Source organism: Canis lupus, chromosome 15 (assembly GCF_011100685.1).
Source record: "Canis lupus familiaris isolate Mischka breed German Shepherd chromosome 15, alternate assembly UU_Cfam_GSD_1.0, whole genome shotgun sequence".
NCBI lineage: Eukaryota > Metazoa > Chordata > Mammalia > Carnivora > Canidae > Canis > Canis lupus.
In genome coordinates this window covers 2,920,550-2,930,306 of record NC_049236.1, presented here as the reverse complement: position 1 = coordinate 2,930,306, position 9,757 = coordinate 2,920,550, and the positions used below count along the sequence as shown (strand labels likewise).

Sequence of the window (9,757 nt, the reverse complement as noted above, 5' to 3'; positions counted from 1 at the left end):
TTCTCCCCACTTTACAGGTCTGGACACTGAGGCAGCCGAGAATGTGAGACAGGTGCAAAGTTGGCAGGGCTAGCAAGTTGCTGGCAGGTGTTGCGCAGCCCCTGCGCTGTAGCGCCTTGGAGAGAAACATGCTCCGTGCAAGGAAGGTAGGAAGGGGGCATCCGGCTCCCTATTAGAAAATGAAGGGGGTAGCCCGAGTGGGGCAGCGGGTTAGCGCCTGCTTCCGGCCCAGGGCGTGATCCTGGGGACCCGGGGTTGAGTCCCCCATCGGGCTCCCTGCATGGAGCCTGCTTCTCCCTCTGCCTGTGTCTCTGCCTCTCTCTCTGTGTGTCTCATGAATAAATAAGATCTTTAAAAAGACAAAAAATAAATAAATGCCTAGACATACGTGGGGCACCTGGGTGGCTCAGTAAGTGAGCATCTGTCTTTGGCTCAGGGCGTGACCCAAGGGTCCTGGGATCGAGTCCCACTTCGGGCTCCCTGATTGGAGCCGCTTCTCTCTCTGCCTGTGTCTCTGCTCCCCCCACCCGTATCTATCATGAATGAATAAATAAAATCTTTAAAAAGAAAAGAAAATGGAAGGAGAGAGGTCATTTCCAGCCAGCGCTACGAATGACCTGGTGTGGGGTATTTGTCTTGGATGTGAAGGAAATGTGGGATTTCAACAGGCAGAGATGAAATGCAGGAGGACTGGAATGAGCCAAGACGGAGAGGTGGACAGGAATGGGATGTTTTGCAAGAAAGGGCAGGGCTTCTAGACTGACACGAATATCTGTTGGATTTTTATTATTTTTTAAAGTTTTTATTTATTTATTAATGAGACACAGAAAGAGAGAGGGGCAGAGACACAGGCAGAGAGAGAAGCAGGCTTCATGCAGGGAGCCCGACGTGGGACTCGATCCCAGGACCCCAGGATCACGCCCTGGGCCAAAGGCAGACAGACGCTCAACCGCTGAGCCCGCCAGGTGCCCATCTGTTGGATGTTTAAACCACAGCTGCTTTCTGGCTTAACCTCAGAGCTGAATGAGCAGGAGCCTCTCCTTCACCGTTTCTCCCTTTTGCATCACCCCCCCCCCCTTTAATCCACTTCATGTTCTATTGCCCAATTCGTTATCTAAATCCATTTTCATCTTCTCAATTCCCCATTCACAATATTTTTTTCCGAGAATTATCCGAATAGTCATACATAATTTGGCAAGTAAATTAGGATGTATCCACCACCATACAATGGAATGCAGTGAGGTGAATTTTATAAAGGATAAGATAGACTTTTATATAGCTACATGAAAAAGTCCTCTGTACAGGGTAAAGGAAAAAGTGGTTGCACACCCACCTGAAGCCCTTTTTATCTGATGCTGTTGGGCCTGGTGGTTGGTTGTTACTTGATAAAAATACATAGAAATGCAGAATTGTAAAGCATTATACAGTATACAGTTGTGTTTATTTTTTTAATGTAATTTAAAAAAAAGTAACTTTAAGATATAAGCCACTCTGTTTTCCTTAAATTTAAGACTTGGGGGGGGGGGGTGGAAAGACTTGTGAATGTAAATTGCTTCATCAATCTTTTGAAATAGCCTCAGGCTTTTTCTGTGATTATGGGGCCACTGGCTGAAGTGTTTCTTAGATGATTTGTACTTCTTGCCTTTAACAAATCACCCATCATTTTTTTCAATGCTTCTTTAAAATGGGGCATTAACTGGAGGGCACTGGTAAAGCAATCTGAATGCAAAGTTCTTCTAGACGTGTGTAGTTCTTACAATCACAGAATTCTCATCAATACCTAACTTAGAAGTTTTCACCACTTTGCTTTCTTTTTTTAAAAAGATTTTGTTTATTCATGAGAGAGACACACACACACACACAGGCAGAGGGAGAAGCAGGCTCCATGCAGGGAGCCCAACATGGGATTTGATCCCTAGACTCCAGGATCACGCCCTGGGCTAAAAGCAGGTGCTAAACCTCTGAGCCACCCAGGAGTCCCTCATCATTTTGCTTTTAACTAGTCTTTCCAAAGCATTCAACTTAGTTTTCATAGAAACATCTTTTTATGCTTACATTTTCAAAAATTTAATTAAATTACAATAGCAAATTTCACTGATATAAGAAAGTGGAATAAACCCAGCTGATATTTGGAAGTCAGGTAGCTCAACTGGCAAGAACAGATCTACCCCAAAGCTCTCAACAATAGCCTCCCTGAGCACCTGTGTGGCTCATTCAGTTAAGCATATGCCTTCAGCTCAGGTCATGATCCCAGGGTTCTGGGATCAAAGCCCTGCATTGGGCTCTCACCCTGCTTAAGCAAAAAGTCTGCTTCTCCCTCTGCCTGCACCTCCCCCTGCTTGTGTTTTCTCTCTCTCTCTGTCAAATAAATAAATAAAATCTACAAATTAAAAAAGTAGCCTCCTAAAAAAAAATAAATAAAAAATAAAAACATAAAAAAGTAGACTCCTAACCCTGTTTAGCATCCTGGGGGCATTGGTAAGTACGTTTTAAAGTTTTTTTTTTTTTTCTTAAGTAATCTACACCCAATGTGGGGCTTGAACTCATGACCCTGAGATCAAGAGTCAAATGCTTCACCAACTGAGCCAACCAGGTGCCCCTTTATTAGATTGGGAGAATAGATTAGGAACAAAGAAAGTTACTATTTATTTTTGCAAAAAGTATATATGTTACAGTGATGGTTGCATTTGTACCACTCTATGTTTATTAAAAATCATTGGATCAGTGACGCCTGAGTAGCTCAGCGGTTGAGCTTCTACCTTCCACTCAGGTCCTGATCCCGGGTCTGAGGATTGAGTCCCACATTGGGCTCCCTTCGAGGTGCCTGCTTCTTCCTCTGCCTATGTCTCTGCTTCTCTCTATGTGTCTCTCATGAATAAATAAATAAAATCTTTTTAAAAATCATTGGATCAGGGATCCCTGGGTGGCACAGCGGTTTAGCGCCTGCCTTTGGCCCAGGGTGCGATCCTGGAGACCCGGGATCGAATCCCACATCGGGTTCCCGGTGCATGGAGCCTGCTTCTCCCTCTGCCTATGTCTCTGCCATTCTCTCTCTCTCTCTCTCTGTGTGACTATCATAAATAAATTAAAAAAATTTTTTTTTAAATCATTGGATCATACACATGAAATGGGTGAATTTTATTGTATGTAAAACCTACCATAATAAAGCTGTTCTTAAAACATCTATTCACAAAAAAAATTAAAAAAAAACATCTATTCACGTATGTCTAGATTTTTCACTGAATTTCTAATTTTCACTGAATTGCTAAAGCGCTGGCAAGGCAACAGAGTTTTCACTATTCACTTTTGGGAGGGGAGGAACGCTTCACCAATTCGTGAGTCATTGTGCAGGGGCCATGCTAATCTCCGTATTGTTCCAATTTTAGCATATGTGCTACAGAAGTAAGCACCACGTTTTACCTTTTTTTTTTTTTTAATGTGTATTTATTTATTTATTTGAGAGAGAGGGAGAGAACACACGTGCATGCTAGCAGGGGAAGAGGAAGGAGAGAAGCAGACTCTGTGCTGAGCATGGAACCTGACTCGGGACTTGATCTCACAATTGAGATCATGACCTGAGCTGAAACCAAGAGTCAGCCGCTTCACTGAGCTATCCAGGTGCCCCACCACTTTTGACTTTTTATACATAAGTATGGCTTGAATTTTTACAACAAAAGATACATAACTTTTATTTTCTCCCCGCCCCCCCCCCCGGTTTTATTGATATAATTGACATACGACACAGCATTAGCTTAAGGTGTACATCATAATGGTTTGATAGAGATACCTTAACTTTTATAGTCAGAAAAAAAATAAGATGTACATACATCAAAGATATAATTAAAAAGTGTATAATGTATATATACATCAAAAATTATTATACTGTTTGGGACGCCTGGGTGGCTCAGCGGTTGAGTGTCTGCCTTTGGGCCAGGACATGGTCCCAGGATCGAGTCCCACCTTGAGCTCCCTGCATGGAGCCTGCTTCTCCCTCTATGTCTCTGCCTCTCTCCCTGTGTCTCTCATGAATAAATAAATAAATAAAATCTCTTTAAAAATTATTATACTTTTTGATTAAGATAACGAAATAAAGCTTTCTCATAGGCTCTGTTTCCGCCAATACCTAAGAAAGTTAAAATTTCATCCACAGGGAACAAAGGGCCACAACTCAGTATCTTAAATGTCAACAGTGAAAGAAAGAAATAGAATATTCTGGTCTGGAGTAAATTAAGGCTTCCAGTCCTGCCTCCATTCCATCAAAATCCATATTGCTAGGTTCACAAAATCTTTGGAATCAATACATACATATGCACGTCTATTCCAAGAGAGAAGAGAATTAAGTAGTGTCTTTATCTTCAACCTCTTCTCTCCAGAGAAGTGAAAATGACTATCCAGGAGAAGGTGCAATGAGAAGTGGAGAGCAGGCTAGGTGTTTTAGGTGGCTGTGATGAGTGCAGGAGAGCTAATACTTAATTGAGAGAGAGGGTTCCAAGGACTGAGGCTCTTTCATGTTGGAATGGGATACAACAACCTCTAGTAGAGTGAACTCTGAAACAGACTTCTAAAATTTCAGAAAACATGGAAGACATAGAGGAATGTAGGTATTCTAATAAAGGGTGCCTACCGTTGCCCCTGAGTTCTGCCCTCCTCTCTTTCAGACAAGCTTATAAATCATAGAAAAAGTGCAGGGCAGCCCCGGTGGCGCAGCGGTTTAGCGCCGCCTGCAGCCCAGGGCGTGATCCTGAAGCCCCGGGATTGAGTCCCACGTCAGGCTCTCTGCATGGAGCCTGCTTCTCCCTCTGCCTCTCTCTCTCTCTCTCTGTCTCTCTCTCTCTCTCCATCTCTATGAATAAATAAATTTTAAAAAAAGGAAAGAAAAAGTGCATACGGCATAAAATAACAGCCTTCAAGCTGCAGTTCATTAGGAAAACCAAGTTGGTTTCAGATAAAGTGGCAAGGGGACCCCTGGGTGGCGCAGCGGTTTGGCGCCTGCCTTTGGCCCAGGGCGCGATCCTGGAGACCCGGGATCGAATCCCACGTCGGGCTTCCGGTGCATGGAGCCTGCTTCTCCCTCTGCCTGTGTCTCTGCCTCTCTCTCTCTCTCTCTCTCTCTCTCTGTCTCTGTGACTATTATATATAAATAAAAAATTTAAAAAAAAAACAGATAAAGTGGCAAGGAATTTAGGAGGCAAGGAGAGAAATCAAAGGCGTTCACCCCAAGTGCTTTGAATTCTAGGATAACCTACGAAGAAAATGAGCTCGATTAAGAACTCAAAAATAGGGCAGCCCCGGTGGTGCAGCGGTTTAGCGCCTCCTGCAGCCCAGGGCATGATCCTGGAGTCGCGGGATCGAGTCCCACGTCAGGCTCTCTGCGTGGAGCCTGCTTCTCCCTCTGCCTGTGCCTCTGCCTCTCTCTCTCTCTGCATCTCTATGAATAAATAAAGTCTTAAAAAATATATATATAAAAAAGAACTCAAAAATGAAAATAATAATAAGTAAATAATTTTAAAAACTCAAAAATGAGATAAACAACTGAAAGAGATGAATAGAGAAATTGCACATCCAACAAAGCCAAGACCGAAACAATATCATTATAGAGCTAATAAATACATCAAAAAAGCAAGGAGTAGAGTAGACATGGCTGTAAATGGAATTATTAATGTGGAAAGATGGCTTGAAATAATCACAATAAAGGCAAATGAAAACCACAAAGAGATTAAAACGATCATCCCCGACCCAAACACTTTTTAATCAAATAGTTCAAAGTATCCATGTAGAAAGGCACCAATAGAGTTCTTACTTCCTCTGGATTTGGTTTTAGGAGGAACCATTCAGTAAGAGACAAGTAGAATTCTTCCAATTTAAGTCAACACCAGATTGTTATTTTAATAAACAGCCTCTGAAGCTTATTAATATTGTAACAGTAAGTGAGAACTTACAGAGCCTGAAATTCAGTGTGACCTCAAAGAGTACTGAAAGTTAGTAAGATACATATCCATTCCCTGAACAGACAAGGAACAGTGGGAACATGGAGTAGAACCTGAATTGCTCATAGGTTTCAGTTGTGTGTTGTTATTATTATTATTGCACACAAGAAATGAAACTGCTTTATGTAAATGAAAATTTTTTAATTAGGTTGCTTGCTATTATCTTAAAGATTTTACTTATTTACCTGACACAGAAAGAGAAAGAGCACAAGAAGGGGGAGCGGCAGGCAGAGGGATAAGGAGAAGCAGGCTCCCCACAGATCAGGGAGCCCGATGCGGGGCTTGATCCCAGGCCCCTGGGGTCATGACTTGAGCCAAAGGACTCAAAGCATTTAGCTGAATGAGCCACTCAAGGCACCCCAAGTTGCCTGCTATTAAAAACACATCATACGTATTAATAATCCAGATTTAGAACATACTGGCTTTTCAATAAAATGAACAGAGAATTTACCAAGTGGCCACTTACAGTGAATTCTCTCAGACTGAGAAATAACCGATTTCCATTATTTGAGCCATGAAAAAAGATCACGATACCATTACCTGATGGCAGCAATGGATAAAAGTAATACCGAGATTTCTTGGTTTGGGGACACCTGCCTGGCTCAGCCCATAAAGCATGCAACTCTTGAGGGATCTTGGGGTTGTGAGTTCAAGCCCCATGTCGGGTGAAGAGATTACTTAAAAAAAAAAAAAAAAAAAAAAGGGCACCTGGGTGGCTCAGTTGGGCATCTGCCTTTGGCTCAGGCTCCCTGCTCAGTGGGGAGTTTGGCTCTCCCTTGCCCTTTGCCCCTCCTCACCCCTTGTGTTTGTTTTCTCTCTCAGATGAATAAATGAAATCTTAAAAAAAATTTTATTGGTCTATTAACTATTGGGAGCTACAAAAATGATTCATAAAAATGAAAAAGTTTTATTAGACATGCTGTCTACGTTAGAAAACTTTTGAGAAAAATGCTTTCTTCTTGCCCAATGGAAAGGAATATCATCCCTTTTTTTTTTCTTTGTAACATTGAGACAACTTTTAAAGCTTTTGATATTTCTTATCAGATACAGACACACACACAATGTTGAAATTCTAAGAAAGGCATGAAAAAGAAAATAAGGCCTTTCTTCCTCCCCATTTATTAGATTTTACTCCCTAGAGGCAATTCTGTTAGCATTTTCTGCTGTTTCATTTTCCTGATATTTATCATGATTTCTTCAATCAGTTTAATTTATTGGTTTGTTGATTTTAAACTGTATCTCTCCACAGTAAAAGATAAAGAAATTAACAAATTTCCCCTTCTTTTACTTCTCTCCACCTCTAAATTTTTATTACTTATTGTAAATATAACATTTATATTATTTTTGTTACTAAATTAAATACTAAATTAATTTGTATATAGATTGACTAAAAATAAAACACCAAAACCCAACACTTACCATATTATAATTCTACAAATATTAACAGGAGAACCAAGTAGTGTGATTAGACCTTTCATGATGAAAATATATTCCCAGGTCATTAAAACTTTGCAACTCACAAGGGAGCCTTCCATGTATCAGGACCTTATGGATCTTTTATTTTTTCTCCAAGTTTTTTTTTTCTCCCAAGCTTTTTAAATTTTGTCTGGTCTTGTCTTACACTTCTATTACTTAAATCCTACATGGTCCTCTTTGTTAGATGGTATCTAACAAAGGGGTATATCTATTGATGTGAAGTGTTGGTGGGTTCAGGAGTAAACGTTTAAGAAAAAATTCTTGAGACATCTTCAGTGCAAAAAAGGTGGTTTTATTGAAGCATGGGGACAGGACCTCTGGGCAGAAGAGAGTTGCACTGGGATTTATGAAGAGTGACTGATTATGTCCTTTTAAGTTGGGAGTGCCTTAGGGATAGCCTAAGTCTCTAAGGAATTTGTTTGTTGTTTTAAGATTTTATTTATTTATTCATTAGAGACACAGAGATAGGCAGAGACACAGGCAGAGGGAGAAGCAGGCTCCCTGTGGGGAACCCGATGCGGGACTCAATCTCAGGGCCCTGGGATTATGACCTGAGCCAAAGGCAGACACTCAACCACTGAGCCACCCAGGAGTCCCCTATCTGTAATTTTTAAGGGGTTTCTGACATCCTACTGAGTTCTGAATGGCCATTTTTATCACTGTTTTTGAACATGACAATCCTACCTAGGACGAGTACTAGGGCCCAAATGCATGTGTTTTAACACAACTTTGGAAATACAACCTATGCAATTATTTGCCGCATTCTTAGGATCTGTCCTCAGCCTGTACAGTCCCGTTTTAGCAAGAATCCTGATAAATCAGTTTGGCAAGAATTCCATTGATATCTTTAAAAAAATTCCATTGATATCTGATCACCATTGATACTTAATCAATGGTGATCATTGATTCCACACCCTTGATGTCTAAGTTCTTGGCCTACTTTTAGCTAGAATCCTGTTAGACAAGTTTATAAAGGAGCCCCAGGTGCCATGGCTGGCTCAGTCAGAGACTCTTGATCTCAGGATAAAGTTTGAGCCCCATGTTGGATATAGAGATTACTCAAAAATAAAATTTTTTTAAAGATTTTATTTACTTATTCATGAAAGACAGAGAGAGAGGCAGAGATACAGCAGAAGGAGAAGTAGACTCCATGCAGGAAGCCCAACGTGGGACTCAATCCTAGGACCCCGGCTTCACACCCTGAGCCAAAAGCAGGTGCTCAACTGCTGAGCCACTTAAGTATCCCTCAAAAATAAAATCTTAAGAAAATAAAAAGAATAAAGAATCTCCTTATTCCTGAGTTCTCTTAATAATTTTCACTCCATTGACTCTGTTCCCACTTTCCCCCACCCCCACTTTGCACATTGCTTTTAAATCACCAGCTGTCTTTCCTGTATTTGGAGTTCAGCTCAGTTTTACTGAAGCCTTTCTGCTCTATTGCAATAGTACTGAATGAAATCTGCCTTTACTGATTTTAACTAATGTCTGGCTCTATTGCTCCTTAACAATTCTGGGTTCAAATAATTATTCCCTCAAAACTTTGAAGACATTCATTACTAATGATGACAAGTCTCATTCCTTTATGGAGAAATTGCTTTGTTTGCTTGCTTTTTTTTATTTTGTGGATGCCTGGTTGCCCACTCATATTCCTATAGGGAGAGCTAGCCCGAGTTTTCTCTGCCTGTGTGTTTTTTCAATAGACCTATCCCTTAACCTTGAATTCTATGTGAACAGGAGGTATGCATCATTATCATCAGGCAGGCTTCCTCAGAAGTTTCCTGGGGAGTAGGCAGGCCGTCCAAGGACCTCTATAACTAACTCCATCATGAAGGTGGAGTACACAACATGAATCACCCCAGAATAAAGCTGTTGTTCCCCCACCCACACTACCTTTTATGCAGATCTGATCTGCTTTTTTTTTGAGCCTAAATATTCCCTCCAGGAGCCTGCTCCAGGCAAATCCTCAATGTCTTCAGAAAACATCTAGGCTGTGATTAGCAGATAGACCTTTAAAAGGAAGCAGTTAGGTTCCTCCTTTTGTGGATTGTCTTCTTTTGCCAGATTATCTATTGGAAATTCACCCTCCTCTGTGCTATCCCATATCACAAGGACTGGAAATTTGGGATCTATATTTTCCAAAATCCCTTCCCAGTGAAGTTCAGGTTAGTGCCAGCCAATCATTCAGAAGATATGGATAGAAGCAAAAAAAAAAAAAAAAAGAAGAAGCAGCAGCAGCCATACATTATTGTTGCTCAGGCAGCAACAAGAAGGTAAGAGGTTTTGCAGTGGCTTCT

At 41.1% G+C, this 9,757-nt stretch overlaps 1 pseudogene; it reads right to left on the bottom strand.

Annotated features, from left to right (window-relative positions):
• Positions 1-3,309: 3,309 nt before the first annotated feature.
• Positions 3,310-3,410, bottom strand: LOC119869476 (annotated as a pseudogene).
• Positions 3,411-9,757: the final 6,347 nt, after the last annotated feature.